The sequence below is a fragment of the Capricornis sumatraensis genome, chromosome 9 (assembly GCF_032405125.1).
Source record: "Capricornis sumatraensis isolate serow.1 chromosome 9, serow.2, whole genome shotgun sequence".
NCBI lineage: Eukaryota > Metazoa > Chordata > Mammalia > Artiodactyla > Bovidae > Capricornis > Capricornis sumatraensis.
This window is the reverse complement of record NC_091077.1, coordinates 16,959,787-16,981,010: the sequence shown is the minus strand read 5'-3', so window position 1 is coordinate 16,981,010 and position 21,224 is coordinate 16,959,787. Positions and strand designations below refer to the sequence as shown.

The following is a 21,224-nucleotide window of genomic DNA, read 5'->3' as shown; positions in this document are numbered from 1 at the left end:
TGGAATATGCCTTTGTTCCAGCAATAATTTATCACCATGATGAATTGTTTCTTTGGCACCTGTTTTGTTCTGGCTGGGGCTTCCCTCATTCAAATGGTAAAGAATCTACCTGCAGTGCAAGAGACCAGGTTCTATCCCTGGGTCGGGAAGATCCCCTGGAGAAGGGAATGGCTATCCACTCCAGTATTCTTGCCTGGAGAATCCCACAGACAGAGGAGCCTGGCGGGCTATAGTCCATGGGATCACAAAGAGTCGGACACCACTGAGCATGCACCATGAGGATCTTTTTTAAAAGGTAATTTTGAGGCTTCCTTGGTGGCCCAGTGGTTAAGATTCCGCCTTGCAATGCAAGAGACAGTGGTCTGAACCCTGGTCTGGGAAGATTCCACATACCATGGGGCAACTGACCCTTGTGCCACAACTGCTAAGCCTGTGTACCCTGGAGAGAATGAGAAGCTCTCGCTCGCCACAGCTAGGAAAAGCCCACATGGAGCAACAAAGAACCAGCGCAGCCAAAAATAACGAAATAAATAAACTGAAGCCACTGAGCAGCAGCAGCAAATCAGTTCTGTTCAGTCCCTCAGTTGTGTCTGACTCTTTGCGACCCCATGGACTGCAGCACACCAGGCTTCTTCTGTCCTTCACCATCTCCCAGAGCTTGCTCAAACTCATTCCATCGAGTCAGTGATGCTATCCAACCATCTCACCCTCTGTCATCCCCTTCTCCTCCTGCCTTTAATCTTTCCCAGAATCTGGGTCTTTTCAAATGAGTCAGTTCTTCGCATCAGGTAGCCAAAGTATTGGAGCTTCAGCTTCAGCATCAGTCCTTCCAGTGAATATTCAGGACTGATTTCCTTTTAGATTAACTGGTTTGATCTCCTTGCAGTCCAAGAGACTCTCAAGAGCCTTCTTCGACACCACAGTTAAAAAGCACCAATTCTTCAGTGCTCAGCTTTCTTTATGGTCCAACTCACATCCATACATGACTACTGGAAAACCATAGCTTTGACTAAACAAACCTTTGTCAGCAAAGTAATGTCTCTGCTTTTTAATATACTATCTAGGTTGGTCATAGTTTTTCTTCCAAGGAGCAAGCGTCTTTTAATTTCATTCCTGTAGTCACCATCTGCAGTGATTTTGGAGCCCAAGAAAATAAAGTCTGTCACTGTTTCCATTGTTTCCCCATCTATTTGCCATGAAGTGATGGGACCAGATGCCATGTTCATTGTTTTTTGAATGTTGAGTTTTAAACCAGCTTTTTCACTCTCCTCTTTCACTTTTATCAAGAGGCTCTTTAGTTCCTCTTCGCTTTCTGCTGTAAAGGTGGTGTTATCTGCACATCTGAGCTTATTGATATTTCTCCCGGCAATCTTGATTCCAGCTTGTGCTTCATACCTCCCAGCATTTTGCATGATGTTCTCTGCATATAAGTTAAATAAGCAGGGTGACAATATACAGCCTCAATGTACTCCTTTCCCAATTTCGAACCAGTCTTTTGTTCCATGTCCAGTTCTAACAGTTGCTTCTTGACCTGCATATAATTTTCTCAGGAGGCAGGTAAGGTGGTCTGGTATTCCCATCTCTTTAAGAATTTTTCAGTTTGTTGTGATCCACACAGTGTATAAAATACACACAGAGGGAAAAAAAAAAGATAATCCTGCAATTTTTGTTTCTGAACCACTTCAGGATATGTTGCAGATTTGATTCTGTTGCAGACTCGATTAGTGCTTTTACTAAAAACAAGGACATTCACTTATGTAACTGCAGCACAGATAGCAACTTCAGGAATTTTGACCCTGATGTAATGCTGTTATCTAATCCATGGTCCAGATTCCAGTTTCATCAACTGTGCCCATCATGTCCTTTACAGCAATGTTTTCTCTCTGGAGTTCCATCCAGGATCACATGGTGAATTTCCTTGTTGTGTTTCCCTAAGTATTTGGAAATACTGTCATGTTTGACTCTTTGCGACCCCATGGACTGTAGCCCAATAGGCTCCTCTGTCCATGGGATTCTCCAGGCGAGAATACTGGAGTGGGTAGCCATTCCCTTCTCCAAGGGATCTCCAGGGATTGAACCCGAGTCTCCTGCATTGCAGATGACGTCTTTACCATCTGAGCCACCAGGGAAGCCCGAAGAATATTGGAGTCGGTAGCCATTTCCTTCTCCAAAGGATCTTTGCAACCCAGGGATTGAACCCAGGTTTCTTGCACTGCAGGTGGATTCTTCACCATCTGAGCCACCAAGGAAGCCCAAAGTAGCATCTTGCTGTTTATCCATCCTATATATAACAGTTTGCATCTGCCCAGTCCAGCCCTCTCCACATCACTCCTCCTTGACAACCACAAGTCTGTTCTCTTTGCTCACTTTAACCACTTAACTTTTTTCTTTTTTTGTCACGCAGCATGTGGGATCTTAGTCTCCTGACCAGGGATCGAACCCAGGCTACCTGAGGGAAGCTCAGAGTCTTAATCACTGGCCTGCTAGGGAACCCCTAACCACTTGACTTTAGTACTGGGTGATTGGTGCTGTAATGGGAAGCACAGAAGATGGCAGAGAAGGGGCCACCCCCAGCAGGAAAGGCTTTTGGTGGGGGGCGGGGGGCAGCTGAAACTGAGGAGTCATAACATTATCCAGACGAAATGTGTCTGGAGTGAGTGACCCAGATTGGGGAAGACAGTGAATAACACACTGTAGCCTGGGATGTGTGTCTGTTTTTTCCTGGACCAGGCCAGAGGGACAGTGGGGCTCTGTGTGTAGACATCCTAAAAGAAGTTGCAGAGTCTCTGTCCAGGAATGGCCCCCTCACCACCTTTCCGGTCAGACTGTAGTCACATCCAGGTCACCACAGAAAGTCATCTTTAGGGCAGGAGGCTCAGACCAGAAAGGATGACTCAGATTCTAGGCTGAGCCTCCACAAAGAAATGGCGTGGACTCTGCCCAAGTCATTCTTCCCACCTCCTCTTGCCTCCCACCCAGTCCTGCTAGCCAGGGTGCTTGCGTGCGTGTAAACCTACGACCTTCGGACCCCAGGGCAAACAGCCCTGAACTCCCTTAGGAAAGAATAATAAGTGCAACAGGGCACATTAACTTAGCATTCACCTTGATCCCATTAGGCATGTGGGTAGTCCAGTCTTTTGTCACTCTTAAATCAGCCCTGAAAGGGAAAGTGTTTCTTCCCCTTTTGGACTGACCGGAAAGTTGTGAGGTTCTGAAATGTTCACATACTTGACTGAAGACAGTCAGCTTGGAAAGGCCAAGATTTGAAACTTGTTCTCTCAAGTTCCTAACTAATGAATCTTTTTTTTTTTTTTTAATCTTGTCTGTTTTTGTAAGTTATGGGTTTCCCTGGTAGCTCAATTGGTAAAGAACCCGCCTTCTATGCTGGAGGCCCCGGTTTGATTCCTGGGTCGGGAAGATCCATTGGAGAAGGGATAGGCTACCCTCTCCAGTATTCTTGGGCTTCCCTGGTGGCTCAACTGGTGAAGAATCTGCCTGCAGTGCAGGAGACCTGGGTTCGGTCCCTGGGTTGGGAAGATCCCCTGGAGAAGGGAAAGGCTACTCACTCCAATATTCTGGTCTGGAGAATTCCATGGACTGTATAGTCCACAGGGTCCAAAAGAGTTGGACATGACTGTCACTTTCACTTTGTAAGTTACAGTTTTGAATGGGTGAGGCATTAGTATTGTGCCAAGCCCCAAAAGTCCAAAAACCGTAGCCAGAAGGACTTCTTTGGTGGCCCAGTGGCTAAGACTCGGTGCTCCTAATGCAGGGGGCTGGGGTTCCAGCCCCAGTCAGAGAACTAGACCCCGCTTGCAGCAGCTAAGAGCCCGCATCATGCCTCAGCTAAAAGACCCCACCTGTCACAACCATAATAAAAAGATCCTGAGTGTCACGGGCCGCAGCTGAAACCCAGGGCCGCCAAACAGATATTTTTAAAAATAAAAAATCAAAACCCATAGCTGGAAAAGTCTCCCTTTCCCTAATCATGTGTTCACCTGAAACTTTGTTCAAGAGTGTTTATTCATAATCATTTTTTAAATTCTTCGTGGGTCTAAACATACTCCTTTTCAAAACTTCAAAATTGTTATGGACTGAATGTTTGGATTCTCTTAAAATTCATATGTTGAATGCAATGAGCGACAAAGATTTATTGTATAGCGCAGGGAACTATAGTCAATAGTTATCTTGTAACAAACTATAATGAAAGATAATTTCAAAAATAATATGTGTATATGTATAACTGAATCACCTTGCTGTGAAACACTGTAAGTCAACTATACTTCAATAAAATATAAATCTTAAAAAAAATTAATTCATATATTGAAGCCCTAAAACCCCAATCTAATGGTAATTGGAGGTGGGGCCTTTGGGAGTGATTAGGTCATGACGGGGCTTCCCAGGTGGCTCAGTGGGTAAAAGAATCTGCCTGCAGTGCAGGAGCACAGGCAGACACGGGTTCGATTCCTGGATGGGGAAGATCCCCTGGAGAAGGGCATGGCTACCTACTCCAATATTCTTGCCTGGAGAATTCCAAGGACAGAGGAACCTGGCAGGCAGTCCATAGAGTCGCAAAGAGTCAGATATGACTTAGCATAGCACAGCAATCTGTACGTACTTCAGGTGCACGATCTAATCAACTTTGACCTATGTAAACCCCTGTGACTTTATCAGCATAATGAAGGTAATAGAAATCTCTATCACACCCCAAAGCTTCCTTGTCCCTCTTAGGAAGCTCCCACTGGATCCTCCCATCTTCCCCAGATAACCACATCTTGCTTTCTGTCACTACAGGTAAGTTTGCATTTCCTAGAATTTTATATAAGCGGAATCACATAAAATGAACTCTTTTTTTTTTTTGGTCCACTTTTTTTTTTTTTCACTCAGCATGATTATTTTGAAAGTCATCCATGTTGCAAGGTGTATCAATAGTATAGTTATTTTTAATGTTGATATGGATAAACCAACAAATGAAATCCATTCATCTGTTGAAGAACATTTGAGTTGTTTCCGGTCTTCACTTATTAAAAATAAAAGCTTCTGGGACTCCCCTGGTGGTTCAGTGGTTCAGTGGCTTCACCTTCCAATGCAGACGGTGTGAGTTCAATCCCTGCTTGGGGAGCTAAGATCCCACATGCTTCATGGCCAAAAACCAAAACATAAAATAGAAATTTAACAACTTATATTGTAAAATATTGTAACAAATCCAGTAGAGATTTTAAAAATTTCCCCCAACAACAAAAATCTTTTTAAAAATACAGCTCCTATGGACAATTCACATACAACTTTCAAGAAGTTTTTTTTAATTGAAATATATTTTATTTACAATGTATTAATTTCTGCTGAACAGCAAAGTGATTCAGGAATATATATATATATTCTTCTTTATATTCCTTCCATTATGGTTTATCATAGAACACTGAATGTAGTTCCTGTGCTGTGCAATAAGACCTTGTTTTTATCCATCCTATGTATCATAGTTTGCATCTGCTAATCCAGAACTCCCAATCCTTTCTGCCCCCTTGGCAACCTCAAGTCTGTTCCCTATGTCTGTGAGTCTGTTTCAGTTTTGTAGATAAGTTCATTTGGATCTAATTTTAGATTCCACATATAAATGACATCATATGGTATTTGCCTCAGTTTCTGATTTGCTTCACTTAGTATGTGCATCCAATGTCAGGTACAAGTTTTTGATGGAATAGTGCTTTCATTACTCTTGGAGAAAAAAAATTTAATTAAAAATTTTAATGTCAATTTCCCTAGTACTCCTGTCCCTTATCCATCCAGTTCCCCTTGTACATATTCACAATCACTGTCAATAGTATGTATGTATGTAGGTATATATGTATATATATATATATATATATACATCACTGAGTCACCTTTCTGTAACCTGAAACTAACACTACATTGTAAATCAACTATAATTAAATTTAAATAATAAAGACCAAAAAAAAGTTCTTCTAGGTTTTCAGTCACAGAAAATCTTTATTGCAAGGTAAGATTTTCCTTTTCTACTCCCTTGCAGAACATTTATGGTTTTATTTTCATGCTTAGTTATTTGATGCAAATTACAACATCTTACAGCCCTGAAATTAAAACATGCTTGCTCCTTGAAAGGAAAGCTATGACAAACCTTAACAGCATATTCAAAAGCAGAAACATCACTTTGCCAACAGAGGTCCATATGTATGGATGTGAGAGTTGGACTGTAAAGAAAGCTGACTGCCGAAGAATTGATGCTTTCAAATTGTGTTGCTGGAGAAGACTCTTGAGAGTCCCTTGGACAGCAAGGAGATCAAACCCGTCAATACTAAAGGAAATCAGTCCTGAATATTCATTGGAAGGACTGATGCTGAAGCTCCAGTACTTTGGCCACCTGAAGAAAAGAGCTGACTCACTGGAAAAGACCCTGATGCTGGGAAAGATTGAAAGCAGGAGAAGGGGGCAACAGAGGATGAGATGGTTGGATGGCATCATCAACTCAATGGACATGAGTTTGAGCAAACTCCAGGAGATGGTGAAGAACAGAGGAGCCTGGCATACTGCAGTCCATGGGGTCACAAAGAATCAGACATGACTTAGCGACTGAGTAACAATATCTTAATGAATCAGTTACATCACTTCCCTAACCAGTGATTTATTGTAAGTGACTGGCTCACAGTCTGGAAACAACCTAAGTGTTCCAGCACGAGAGTATGGCTATCCAGTGTAATGCACCAAACACACTTTCAAATTGCAAATTATTTCAAGGAAGTACTTAGTGACCTCTGAGAAATACAGTGTGTGTTAAGTAAGAAATTCAAACTGTGTGTCCAGTAACATCCCAATGTTTCTTTCTTTTTTAAAAAGTTAAAATACAGCTAATTTACAATGTTATGTTACTTTAAAGTGTACAGCAAAGTGATTCAGTTCCAATGTTTCCTTTTAAACATGTTTATGAGAAAAGAGGCTGGTGAGAAACACAGAAATGGATTAACAACCTCAGGCAGGATGTCTGTGGGCCTGTTCATTTATTCATGAAGATATTTGTTCGTGTTTGGATTACAAAAGGAGGCAGTTCTGCATCTCTGCCTGACAGTGCCCATCACCACTGATGAAGTAACCTTGCTGAAAAATCAAACTTGAATCTAAAAAAAAAAATCTCTAGAATGTCCAAAATCCAAAATAGTAGCAATGAGTCACCTGTGGCTGTCAAGCACTTGAAAGGTGACCATTCCAAGTTGTCATGTGATGTGTTCTAAGTATAAACAACACACCACATTAGGAAGACTTGGTTTAAAAAAAAGTAAAATATCTAAGTTTTTAATATGTATTGCATGTTGAAATCATCAAATTTTGGGTGTGTTAGGTTGAAATTAATGATTAAACTAAAGAGAGAAAATAAAGAGAGAGACAAATACCATATGATATCATTTATATGTGGAATCTAAAATATGACACAAGCATGTCTATGAAACAGAAATAGATTCACAGACACAGAGACAGACTTGTGGTCACCAAAGGGGAGGGGTGGGCGAGGGATGGATTGGGAGTTTGGGATTAGCAGATACAAACTCTTATATACAGGTTGGGTAAACAACATGTTACTGTATAGCACAAAGAACTGTATTCAATATCCTATGATAAACCACAATGGAAAAGAATATGAAAAAGAATATATATGTAGGCACAACTGAATCGATTTGCTGTAGAGCAGGAATTAACACATCATAAATCAATTATATTTCCATACAATTAATTCTTAAAAATGATTAAAACTGGGACCTCTCTGGTGGTGCAGCAGATGGGAATCTGCCTGCAGTGCAGGGGTCACGGGTCCGATCCCTGGTCCTGGAAGATCCCACGTGGCGCTGAGCCACTAAGCCTGCTGGCCACAACTAGCGCGCCCATGTGCTACGGCTGCTGAAGTCGGAGTGCCTAGAGCCTGTGCTCCGAAACTAGCCGCTGCAATGAGAAGCCTGAGCTCTGTGATGGGAGAAGGAAACTAGAGGAAGCGCAGGCAAAAGTAAGGAAGACCCAGGACAGCCAAAATAAATAAATAAATAGTTACAAACGATTAAAGCAAATTTTTTCTTCTTTAATTTACTTTTTAGAGTGGCTACTAGAAAAATTTAAACTTGTGATTAGTATTCGTGGCTCATGTTATATTTTTATTGCACAGCATTGGTCTAGAGCTAGACCTAGGTCCAGCTGCCAATTTTTACAAAATACAGAAGACAGGGGAGCGTCTTCAAGGGCACCACAGGGTGGGGTCAGCCCAATCCAAACTGTGAGAGATGCTAGCGGACAAATCTTTCTTTCTTTTTTTTTTTAAGCAAAAAACTAAAAACAACAACAACAAAAAGATGGTGAGGGAATTTTTCGTTTCAGTCAAGGTACACGTCAACAGTCTGTGAACCAAGAACTTCTAGATGTTCAAGCTGGATTTAGAAAAAGTAGGTGAACCAGAGATCAAATTGCCAACATCCATTGGATCATAGAAAAAGCAAGAGAGTTCCAGAAAAACATCGACTTCTGCTTTATTGACTATACTAAAGCCATTGGCTATGTGAATTACAACAAACTGGAACATTCTTAAAGAGATGGGAATACCAGACCCTGAGAATACCAGACCACCTTACCTGCCTCCTGAGAAATCTATATTTAGGTCAAAAAGCAACAGTTAGAAGTGGACATGGAGTGTTTATAATAGCCAGGACATGGAAATAACCTAGATGTCCATCAGCAGACGAAGGGATAGGAAAGCTGTGGTACATATACACAATGGAGTATTACTCAGCCATTAAAAAGAATACATTTGAATCAGTTCTAATGAGGTGGATGGAACTGGGGCCTATTATACAGAGTGAAGTAAGCCAGAAAGAAAAACACCAATACAGTATACTAACGCATATATATGGAATTTAGAGAGATGGTAACGATAACCCTGTATGTGAGACAGCAAAAGAGACACAGAACAGTCTTTTGGACTCTGGGAGAAGGAGAGGGTGGGTTGATTTGGGAGAGTGGCACTGAAACATGTATATTATCGTGTGTGAAACAGGTTGCCAGTCCAGGTTTGATGCACGAGACAGGATCCTTGGGGCTGGTGCACTAGGATGACCCAGAGGGATGGGATGCAGAGGGAGGTGGGAGGGGGGTTCAGGATGGGGAACACATTTACACCCGTGGCAGATTCATGTCAACGTATGGCAAAACCACTACAATATTGTAAAGTAAAAAAAAAGAAGAAGAAGTGGACATGGAACAATGGACTGCCTCCAAACTGGGAAAGGGGTGCGTCAAGGAATTTTTAGTTTAAAAGAGATTTAATGGCAATTTTTACAAATACTTATTTATTTGGCTGCACCAAGTCTTAGTTGAGGCATATAGGAGCTTTTGCTGTGGCATGTGGGATCTAGTTCCCTGAATAGAGATCAAACCCTCACCCCCTGCACTAGGAGCACAGTCTTAACCACTGAACCACCAGGACAGTCCCCAAAAGAGAGTTAAAAACATTTCAACCAAACGTAACATGTGGATATTTGAGAAACTTGATTCAAACTATCTCTAAAATAATAAAGGATAACAACAAATTATAAAATTTATGGACATTAAATTACTGGACATTGGATGATGTTGAAATTTAAAATATGATAATGTTATATGGGTATTTTTATTTTTAAATTTAATTTAATTTAAAAAATTTATTTGTATGCACTGGGTCTAGGTTGTGGCATGTCTGATCTAGCTCCCTGACCAAGGATTAAACCTAGTATTGGGAGCACAGAATCTTAGCCATTGGACCACCAGGGAAGTCCCAACATAAGGGTTTTTTTTTTTTTTTTTTAAGAAATGTCCTAAAAAAGTGAGTTGTGTCTCCTAGAATGCATACTCAAATATCTACTGATAACGAAATGGCCCAGATTTGCTTCAAAATAATCCAACTGGGAGGAAGTGGGAACCCAGGTGGGAGATGAAACAAAATAGACTTGATAACTGGTGTTCAGATTATACTATCTCTTTTTTTCATTTTGGGAAAATATGTTGTTCTTCAGTTGCCCAGTCGTGTCTGACTCTTTGGGACCCTGTGGACTGCAGCATGCCAGGCCTCCCTGTCCTTCACCATCTCCCGGAGTCTGCTCAAGTTCATGTCGATTGCATCAGTGATGCCATCCAGCCATCTCATCCTCTGACTCCCTCTTCTTCTGCCCTTGATCTTTCCCAGCATCAGGGGCTTTTCCAATGAGTTGTCTGTTCGAGTCAGATGACCAAAATACTGGAGCTTCAGCTTTGGCATCAGTCCTTCCAGTGAATATTCAGGGTTGATTTCCATAAAGATTGACTGGTTTGATCTCCTTGATGTCCAAGGGACTTTCAGGAGTCTTCTCCAGCACCACAGTTCGAAGACATCAGTTCTTTGTTGTTCTGCCTTCTTTATGGTCCAGTCCTCACAACCATTCGTGACCACTGGGAAGACCAGCAGGAAAAGATACATCACGCAAAATTTACCATCTTTACCACTTTTAGGTGTACAGTTGAGTAGCATCTCCCTACTTCCTGGTTCACAATGCTCCAAGTTAAAAGGTGAAAATAAAATTTTTGAAGACGTAAAAGATTCAAGTAAAAATATGTTGGTGGCTTCAATATTGATGGGCTGGGGCACCAAGTTTTATTTCTCTCTTTAGCTTCTTAATTTTCTATGATAAACATGCTAATTAAAATTTTTTGTAACAGTAAAAAAAAGCTAGATACGACTTTTTGTTTCTTTTTTCTGAAGAAAAATTGCTTCCCAAGTAATACCTGGACCAGCCTTGCACCCTGGCATTTGGCTAGGGAGAAGCGCCTCTGGTGGCGAATCAGAGAGCAGCTCCCAGGAGGAAAGGACAGTGTTCCCGGCTGCTGAGTCCCCCTGTCCTGTGCGAGACTCTTGAAGGCTGAGAGGTCCCCTGGGGGTGTCCTCAGTGTTTTGTCCTAGAAGGTAAGCGATTCAAAGGAGGGGTCAAAGGGAGATGCGGATGTGATGAGCAGCAACTTTCCTCTTCCTCCCCGCCCCTCACTTCCTCTTCCCTTTAGACCATCTCATTTACTTAACAGCAATTCATCTATTCCTCAATGAATTGAGCACCTACTGTGTGCCTGGCTCCGTTCCAGGCACGGGGGACAAATGTCTTTTCCCCTAATGGAGCTGGCACAGTGTCTGTGAGAGAGACACAGTAAACAAAGAAAATGTATAGCATGTTACATGGTAATAAGTATTAAGAAGAAAAATAAATTGAAGAAAGGAGATATGGAATGAGGGGATGATGGAAGTTTTATTGATTTATTTTAAAAAGCTTTGCCATGCCACGTGGCAGGTGGGATCCTAGTTCCCCAACCAGGGATCAAACAGGATTGCTGTTGTTGTTCAGTGGCTCAGTCGTGTCCGATTTTTTTGTAACCCCATGGACTACAGCGCGCATAGGACAGGCATCCCTGTCCTTCACTGTCTCCCGGAGCTTGCTCAAACTCAAGTCCATTGAGTTGGTGATGCCATCCAACCATCTCATCCTCTGTCGTCCCCTTCTCCTTCCTTCAGTCTTTCCCAGCATTAGAGTCTTTTCCAGTCAGTCGGCTCTTCGCATCAGGTGGCCAAAATATTGGAGCTTCAGCTTCAGCGTCAGTCCTTCTAATGAATATTCAGGGTTGATTTCCTTTAGGATTGACTTGTCTGATCTCATTGCAGTCGAAGAGACTCTCAAGAGTCTTCTCCAGCACCACAGTTCATAAGCGTTAATTCTGCGGTGCTCAAACTACTGAACAGCCAAAGAAGTCCCCTGGCTATTTGAAATAGAGTAGGCACCCCACTCCAGTATTCTTGTCTGGAAAATCCCATGGATGGAGGAGCCTGGTGGGCTGCAATCCATGGGGTCGCTAAGAGTCGGGTACGACTGAGCGACTTCACTTTCACTTTTCACTTTGATGCATTGGAGGAGGAAAAGGCAACCCACTCCAGTGTTCTTGCCTGGAGAATCCCAGGGACGGGGGAGCCTGGTGGGCTGCCATCTATGGGGTGACACAGAGTCGGACGTGACTGAAGCGACTTAGCAGCAGCAGCAGCAGCAGTCTGGACCTGACTGCAGCCATGAGATTAAAAGACGCTTGCTCCTTGGAAGAAAAGCTATGACAAACCTAGACAGTATATTAAAAAGCAGAAACACTGCTTTTCTGACAAAAGTGCATATAGTCAAAGCTATAGTTTTCCCAGTAGTCTTGTATGGATGTGAGATTTGGAACATAAAGAAGGCTGAGCGCCAAAAAATTGATGTGATTGAACCACAACAAGAAGTCTGGACCCGAATCATGGAGAAGAGGCTGTGTGAGTAGTGAGGCCAAGGGGGTGAAGAAGTAAGTCAGGCAGATATCTGGGGGAAGGGTATTCTAGGAAGAAGGAATAGCCAGTGCAAAGGGCCTGAGGTTTCTGATGTGTTTGAGGAACACTAAGAAGTTCGTGCAGGGCCAAACAGGGGTGGTGGGGAGGGGAGAGAGACAGACCGAGAAAAGGATAATACCCAAACATGGCAACATGGTTACCATTTGAGGAATCTGATTAAGGAACACATACACACAGTGAGCATGCTGCTGCTGCTGCTAAGTCTCTTCAGTCGTGTCCGACTCTGTGCGACCCCATAGACGGAAGCCCACCAGGCTCCCAGGTGAGTATATATGTTACCGAAAGAGTGTGTGTGGGGTCTGACTGCCCGCTGCCCAGAAGCCAATCACCAGGCCAGGTTGGTGGAAAGGAAAGTTTGCTTTGTTTCAGATGCTAGCAACAGGGGGTGGGGGACACCCGGATGTCTGTCCAAAGGCCCACTCCCCCAACACCAGCAACCAGTGGGGCAAGGGCTTTTATAAACAGAAGGAGGAGGCCACACGCAGAAACAGAACAGTCGTTCCTGATAGTCATCTTCAAATTGATCATCGGTGGTCTAACCGGTATCATCTTGGTTGTTTTGGGTACCATTAATCTTCATTTCCAGGGTCTGTTTGTTCCCATTTCTTTGAGGCCGGTTCTCAAGATTGTGGCAGCTTATGTCGTGGGTACAGTCTGGTCATTATGTAGCTAACTTCTCCACCTGGGGTTTTAGTATCTGTAAGACAGCTCAGTGGATGTGGCTCAGAAGATCATTTACAGCCTTTGTGAAAGACCTGAAGGTCCTTGACTCTGCTTAACATCATTATTATTATTTTATCTCCTTTGACTGTTTTCTTTTGTTTCTGCATTTCACTGATTAAACTTATTCTTTGACTAAAGTCTTCCACAGACTAAAGGCAGGCAGAGGACATGGGGTGGTGGGGCTGGGTGGGGCAAGGACCATAGAGTCGTCCTGCTTTGTTTCATATAGACAGGTATAGATAGAGATACACATGTTTTCTGAACCTTTTGCAAACCAGTCATAGACATGACTCCTCCTTATTCCTAAATACTTCAATTTATATTTCCTGAGAAAAAAATGACCTTCTCTTACAGAGGGTTTCTCTACCTTGTTGACTCTGATGGCAGATAATTCTGCTGTGGAGGCTGTCCTGTGCACTGTAAGATTTTTAACATCCCCGGCCTCCACCCACTAGATGTCAGTAACGCACATGTCCCTACATCCCTGGTTGAGACAGCCAAAAATGCCTTCACAAGTTAGCTAATGTCCCCTGGATGACAGAAGAATGCCCCACCCCCGCCCTCTCCCCTAGCTGAGAACCATTGCTTCTATAACTACAATGCAATGGTCACAAGCAGGGAATTTAATATTGATCAAATATTGCTACCTGAACTACAGACATTCAACATTGTCAGTGATCCAATAATGTCTTCCTTGGTCATTCTAACTTTCTGGCCTCTGGTCCAATCCGGGGTCATGCCCTGCAGACAGATGTCATGCCTAGAATGCCCTTTCTCCTTTCCTTGTCTTTCATGACAATGACATTTAAAAAAAAAATTATTGAAGAAAGAAAATAACACACATTTTTAAAAACATTTATTGAAGTATGGTTGATTTACAATGTTGTGTTAATTTCTGCAGCACAGCAAAGTGATTATGAAAGTGTAACTGAAGTACTTATCTATAACTGAAGAATATATACATTCTTCTTAAATATTATTTTTCATATACTTTTCCATTGTGGTTTACCATAGGATATTGAATACATTTCTTTGTGCAATACAGTAGCATGTTGTTTATCCAGCCTGTATATAAGAGCTTGCATCTGCTAATCCCAAACCCCCAATCCATCCCTCCCCTGCCGACCTCCCCCTTGGCAACCACGAGTCTGTTCTCCGTGTCTGTGAGTTTGTTTCTGTTTCATAGATATGTTCCCTTATGTTGTGCTGTGTTTGTTTGTCTCCCCCACTCCATGGCTTGCAGGATCTTAGTTCCCTGATCACGCATTGAATCCAGGCCCTTGGCAGTGAAAGCACAGAATCCTGATCACTGGACCACCAGGGAATTCCCTGTGTTGTATTTTAGATTCCACATATAAGTGACATCATATGGTATTTGTTGTCCTTTTTCTGATTTGTTTCGTTTGGCATGATAAACTCTAGGTCCATCCATGTTGTTGTAAATGGCATTATTTCATTATGTTTTATGGCTGATTAGCTTTCCATTCAGAAAACTAAGATCATGGCATCTGGTCCCATCACTTCATGGGAAATAGATGGGGAAACAGTGGAAACAGTGTCAGCCTTTATTTTTCCAAAATCCCTGCAGATGGTGATTGCAGTCATGAAATTAAAACACGCTTACTCCTTGGAAGGAAAGTTATTACCAACCTAGAGAGCATATTCAAAAGCAGAGATACTACTTTGCCAACAAAGGTCCGTCTAGTCAAGGCTATGGTTTTTCCAGTGGTCACGTATGGATGTGAGAGTTGGACCATGAAGAAAGCTGAGTGCCAAAGAATTGATGCTTTTGAACTGTGGTGTTGGAGAAGACTCTTGAGAGTCCCTTGGACTGCAAGGAGATCCAACCAGTTCAGTCACTCAGTCGTGTCCGACTCTTTGTGACCCCATGAATTGCAGCACGCCAGGCCTCCCTGTCCATCACCAACTCCCGGAGTTCACTCAAACTCACGTCCATCGAGTCAATGATGCCATAAGCCAGCTCATCCTCGGTCGTCCCTTTCTCCTCCTGCCCCCAATCCCTCCCAGCATCAGAGTCTTTTCCAATGAGTCAACTCTTCGCATGACGTGGCCAAAGTACTGGAGTTTCAGCTTTAGCATCATTCCTTCCAAAGAAATCCCAGGGTTGATCTCCTTCAGAATGGGTTGGTTGGATCCCCTTGCAGTCCAAGGGACTGTCAAGAGTCTTCTCCAACACCACAGTTCAAAAGCATCCATTCTTCGGCACTCAGCCTTCTTCACGGTCCAACTCTCACATCCATACATGACCACAGGAAAAACCATAGCCTTGACTAGACGGACCTTAGTCGGCAAAGTTATGTCTCTGCTTTTGAATATGCTGCCTAGGTTGCTCATAACTTTTCTTCCAAGGAGTAAACGTCTTTTAATCTCATGGCTGCAGTCACCATCTGCAGTGATTTTGAAGCCCAAAAAATAAAGTCAGACACTGTTTCCACTGTTTCCCCGTCTATTTCCCATGAAGTGATGGGACCGGATGCCATGATCTTCATTTTCTGAATGTTGAGCTTTAAGCCAACTTTTTCACTCTCCTCTTTCACTTTCATCAAGTGGGTTTTTAGTTCCTCTTCACTTTCTGCCATAAGGATGGTGTCATCTGCATATCTGAGGTTATTGATATTTCTCCCAGCAATCTTGATTCCAGCTTGTGTTTCTTCCAGTCCAGCGTTTCTCACGATGGACTCTGCATATAAGTTAAATAAGCAGGGTGAAAATATACAGCCTTGACGTACTCCTTTTCCTATTTGGAACCAGTCTGTTGTTCCATGTCCAGTTCTAACTGTTGCTTTCTGACCTGCATACAGATTTCTCTAGAGGCAGGTCAGGTGGTCTGGTATTCCCATCTCTCTCAGAATTTTCCACAGTTTATTGTGATCCACACAGTCAAAGGCTTTGGTCTAGTCAATAAAGCAGAAATAGATGTTTTTCTAGAACTCTCTTGCTTTTTCCATGATCCAGTGGATGTTGGCAATTTGATCTCTGGTTCCTCTGCCTTTTCTAAAACCAGCTTGAACATCAGGAAATTCACAGTTCACATCTTGCTGAAGCCTGGCTTGGAGAAATTTGAGCATTACTTTACTAGCATGTGAGATGAGTGCAATTGTGTGGTAGTTTGAGCATTCTTTGGCATTGCCTTTCTTTGGGATTGGAATGAAAACTGACCTTTTCCAGTCCTGTGGCCACTGCTGAGTTTTCCAAATTTGCTGGCGTATTGAGTGCAGCACTCTCACAGCATCATCTTTCACTATTTGAAGTAGCTCAACTAGAATTCCATCACCTCCACTAGCTTTGTTCATAGTGATGCTTTCTAAGGCCCACTTGACTTCACATTCCAGGATGTCTGGCTCTAGGTGACTGATCACACCATCGTGATTATCTGGGTCATGAAGATCATTTTTGTACAGTTCTCTGTGTATTCTTGCCACCTCTTCTTAATATCTTCTGCTTCTGTTAGGTCCATACCATTTCTGTCCTTTATCGAGCCAATCTTTGCATGAAATGTTCCCTTGGTATCTCTAATTTTCTTGAAGAGATCTCTAGTCTTTCCCATTCTGTTCTTTTCCTCCATTTCTTTGCATTGATTGCTGAAGAAGGCTTTCTTATCTCTTCTTGCTATTCTCTGGAACTCGGCATTCAGATGCTTATATCTTTCCTTTTCTTTTGCTTTTTGCCTCTCTTCTTTTCACAGCTTTTTCTAAGCCCTCCCCAGACAGCCATTTTGCTTTTTTGCATTTCTTTTCCACGGGGATGGTCTTGATCCCTGTCTCCTGTACAATGTCACAAACCTCCGTCCATAGTTCATCAGGCACTCTATCTATCAGATCTAGGCCCTTAAATCTATTTCTCACTTCCACTGTATAATCATAAGGGATTTGATTTAGGTCATACCTGAATGGTCTAGTGGTTTTCCCTACTTTCTTCAATTTAAGTCTGAATTTGGTAATAAGGAGTTCATGATCTGAGCCACAGTCAGCTCCTGGTCTTATTTTTGCTGACTGTATAGGGTTTCTCCATCTTTGGCTGCAAAGAATATAATCAATCTGATTTCGGTGTTGACCATCTGGTGATGTCCATGTGTAGAGTCTTCTCTTGTGTTGTTGGAAGTGTGTGTTTGCTATGACAGTGCATTTTCTTGGCAAAACTCTTTGCCCTGCTTCATTCTGCATTCCAAGGCCAAATTTGCCTGTTACCCCAGGTGTTTCTTGACTTCCTACTTTTGCATTCCAGTCCCCTATAATGAAAAGGACATCTTTTTTGGGTATTAGTTCTAAAAGGTCTTGTAGGTCTTCATAGAACCGTTCAACTTCAGCTTCTTCAGCGTTACTGGTTGGGACATAGACTTGGATTACTGTGATGTTGAATGGTTTGCGTTGGAAACGAACAGAGATCATTTTGTTGTTTTTAGATTGCATCCAAGTATTGCATTTTGGACTCTTTTTTTGACCATGATGGCTATTCCATTTCTTCTGAGGGATTTCTGCCCACAGTAGTAGATATAATGGTCACCTGAGTTAAATTCACCCATCTCAGTCCATTTTAGTTTGCTGATTCCTAGAATGTTGACGTTCACTCTTGCCATCTCTTGTTTGATCACTTCCAATTTGCCTTGATTCATGGACCTGACATTCCAGGTTCCTATGCAATATTGCTCTTTACAGCATCGGACCTTGCTTCTATCACCAGTCACATCCACAGCTAGGTATTGTTTTTGCTTTGGGTCCATCCCTTCATTCTTTCTGGAGTTATTTCTCCACTGATCTTCAGTAGCATATTGGGCACCTACTGACCTGGGGAGTTCCTCTTTCAGTATCGTATCATTTTGCCTTTTCATACTGTTCATGGGGTTCTCAAGGCAAGAATACTGAAGTGGTTTGCCATTCCTTTCTCCACTGTCAGACCTCTCCACCATGACCCACCCATCTTGGGTTGCCCCACAGGCATGGCTTAATTTCATTGAGTTAGACAAGGCTGTGGTCCTAGTGTGATTAGATTGACTAGTTTTCTGTGAGTATGGTTTCAGTGTGTCTGCCCTCTGATGCCCTCTTGCAACACCCACCATCTTACTTGTGTTTCTCTTACCTTGGGCGTGGGGTATCTCTTAACGGCTGCTCCAGCAAAGTGCAGCTGCTGCTGCTTACCTTGGATGAAGGGTATCTCCTCACCGCCACCCTTCCTGACCTTCAAAGTGGGATAGCTCCTCTAGGCCCTCCTGCGCCCATGCAGCCACTACTCCTTGGACATGGGGTTGCTCCTCCTGGCCCCACGTGTTCATTGGAAGGACTGATGGTGAAGCTGAAACTCCCATACTTTGGCCACCTCATGTGAAGAGTTGACTCACTGGAAAAGACCCTGATGCTGGGAGGGATTGGGGGCAGGAGGAGAAGGGGACGACAGACGATGAGATGGTTGGATGGCATCACCGACTCGATGGACATGAGTTTGGGTGGACTCCAGGAGTTGGTGATGAACAGGGAGGCCTGGCGTGCTGCGATTCAGGGGGTCGCAAAGAGTTGGACACGACTGAGCGACTGAACTGAACTAAGTATTCCATTGTGTTTATGTACCACATATTCTTGATCCATTCCTCTGTCGATTGATGTTTAGATTGTTTCCACGTCTTGACTATTATAAACAGTCCTGCTATGAACATTGACGTGAATGCATCTTTACGAAATGTAGTTTTGTTTGGATATATGCCCAGGAGTGGGGTTCCTGGATAATATGGCACCTCTAGTGTTTTGAGGAACCTCCATACTGTTTTCCATAGTGGCTGCCCCAGTTTACGTTCCTACCAACAGTATGGAAGAGTTCTCTTTTCTTTACCCCCTGTCCAACATTTGTTATTTGTAGACTTCTTGACATTGACATTTTTGAAGGTCATAGGCCAGTTGTTTTGTAGAATGTTCTTGTCTGAGACATTGCATTTGTCTGATTTTCCTTGTGATTGGATTCAGGTTAAGCAGCTTTGGAAGAAATACCACAGAAGTGATCGTGTGTCCCTTTCTATGCAGTGTATCAGGATTTGATTTGTCCATTTGCTCCATTACTGGTCATTTAAACTATGATCCCTTGATTAAGACATTGTCTGTTTCTCCCCTGTGAAATGACAGTTTTTTCCTTTGTCATAAATATGTATTTTATGGGCAGATACAGAGAAGCTACACAAATACCTTGTTTCTCATGAAACTTCAACTCACCAGTTTCAGCATCCATTGATGATCCTTGCCTGAATCAATTGTCCTGATTTGTTGCTTTTAATAATTATTCTATATAAACCCTGAATACACTCAAAAGGCTGCTTTTAACCTATGTGTGAAATGGAAAGAGCATTAATGAAATGGGACTTCCCTGGAAGTCCAGTGATTAAGACTCTGTGCTTCCAAGACAGGGGTGCAGGTTTGATTCCTGATCGTCAGGGAACTAAGATCCTTCATACTGAGTGGCTCAGAAAGAAAAGGAAATACAGGGACTTCCCTGGTAGTCTAGTGATTAAGACTCTGCACTCCTGATGCAGAGGGCCCGGGTTCGATCCTTGGTCAGGGAACTAGATCCCACATTCTGTAACTAAGGCCTGATGCAGCCAAAGAAATAAATACAAAAAAGAAAAACAAACAAACAAAAAGCCCCAAAGGGGTTGAAATGCACATCCATGTAACTTTCAACCAGGATCAGAAACGGATTCATCAGGATATGAGTGCCTGCTCAGTAGCTTCAGTCATGTCCAATTCTTTGTGACCCTATGGACCGTAGCCCACCAGGCTCCTCTGTCCATGGGATTTCCCAGACAAGAATACTGGAGTGGGTTGCCATGCCCCCCTCTAGGGGAGCTCCCCAACCCAGGGATTGAACCCGCATCTCCTGTGTCTCTTGCATTGCAGGCAGTTTCTTTACCACTGGACCACCTGGGAAGCTCTGCATCAGGACATGTGAAACCCCAAAACATTCCTGCCTGGACATAAATACAAATTATTCAAAGTTTCAAACATGCATTGGGAGGTGAGGGCAGGAGGGCAAAAGGCAGGCCTGGGATGGTAGGGTCTTTGGTTCACTAGATGGGGAAATGGGGATGAATTCCAGAACTACTCAGGTGGTGAAACTTACAGGATGTGGACTGCTTAGATTTTGAACCCAGGGAGGAGGATGGAGGGCAAGGCAGAGGACGAAACAGAAGGAGATACTGTCCTCCGAGACCCTCACCTGGGGCTGACGAGCCCTCAGGGCTGGGGATGTGAGTGTTGAGGGACAGACTGAGCCTCTCTGGGGCAGCCGGGCATTCCAGACCTGGGCAGGGACTGCTCTGGCATTTCCGAGGCCCTTGAACTGGCAAAGCGGCTGACGGTGGCTTCCAAGAGGCTCATGTGTGTCCTGGAGTGGCCAGGAGCCTGGCTCTCCTCTTCTCTGGTTCCAGCTTCAGCCTGGGACAGAGGAAGGTCACATGTTCTACCTTGAATGGTGTTAGGAATCTGATGGGTGGGGGAGTTATTTGAGAAATCTAAGGGAAATTCCCTGGCAGTCCAGTAGTTAGGACTCAGTGGTTTCACTGCCAGGGGGGCCCAGGTTCGATTCCTGGTGGGGAAGCTTAGATCCTACAAACCTGCTGTGCAGCCAAAAAACAAAAAACTAATTGCATCTTTCTCCCTCACCCACCCAGTCAAAGTGCTTTCTTGCTGTTACATATCTCCATGCTGGCTGGCAAGGCTAGGATGCTTATCCAGCCCCTCTCGGAAATCCTTGGTCCACATGGCGTTCAAGCTCACCTTCTGTTCCTTTCATTCAGAGAAGAAGTATTTATAGAGCACCTCTGTGTGCCAAGCATTGTTTGAGGCTCTGGGGACCAGGCAATGTGGAAGACAGACAAAAAATTTCCTGCTCACGTGGGGTTGACATTCCAGTGAGGAACAGACACGGTTTAAGAATGTTATAAGTGCTAGGGGAAAAAAAATTAATGCAGGCTAAGGAGGCATGTGGAGTGGAGAATTCAGGGAAGGCAGCCAAGGGAGCCTCACAGGGACATTTGAGCAAAGATCAGAAGATGTGAGGCAGAAGCTGTGTGGACATCTATGGCAAG

At 43.3% G+C, this 21,224-nt stretch overlaps 1 non-coding gene across 1 annotated transcript; it reads left to right on the top strand.

Moving 5' to 3' along the window:
- Positions 1 to 19,627: 19,627 nt before the first annotated feature.
- Positions 19,628 to 19,700, top strand: TRNAR-CCU (transfer RNA arginine (anticodon CCU)). Its single transcript has one exon. It is a non-coding gene; the product is annotated as a tRNA-Arg (tRNA).
- The last annotated feature ends 1,524 nt before the right edge of the window (positions 19,701 to 21,224 follow it).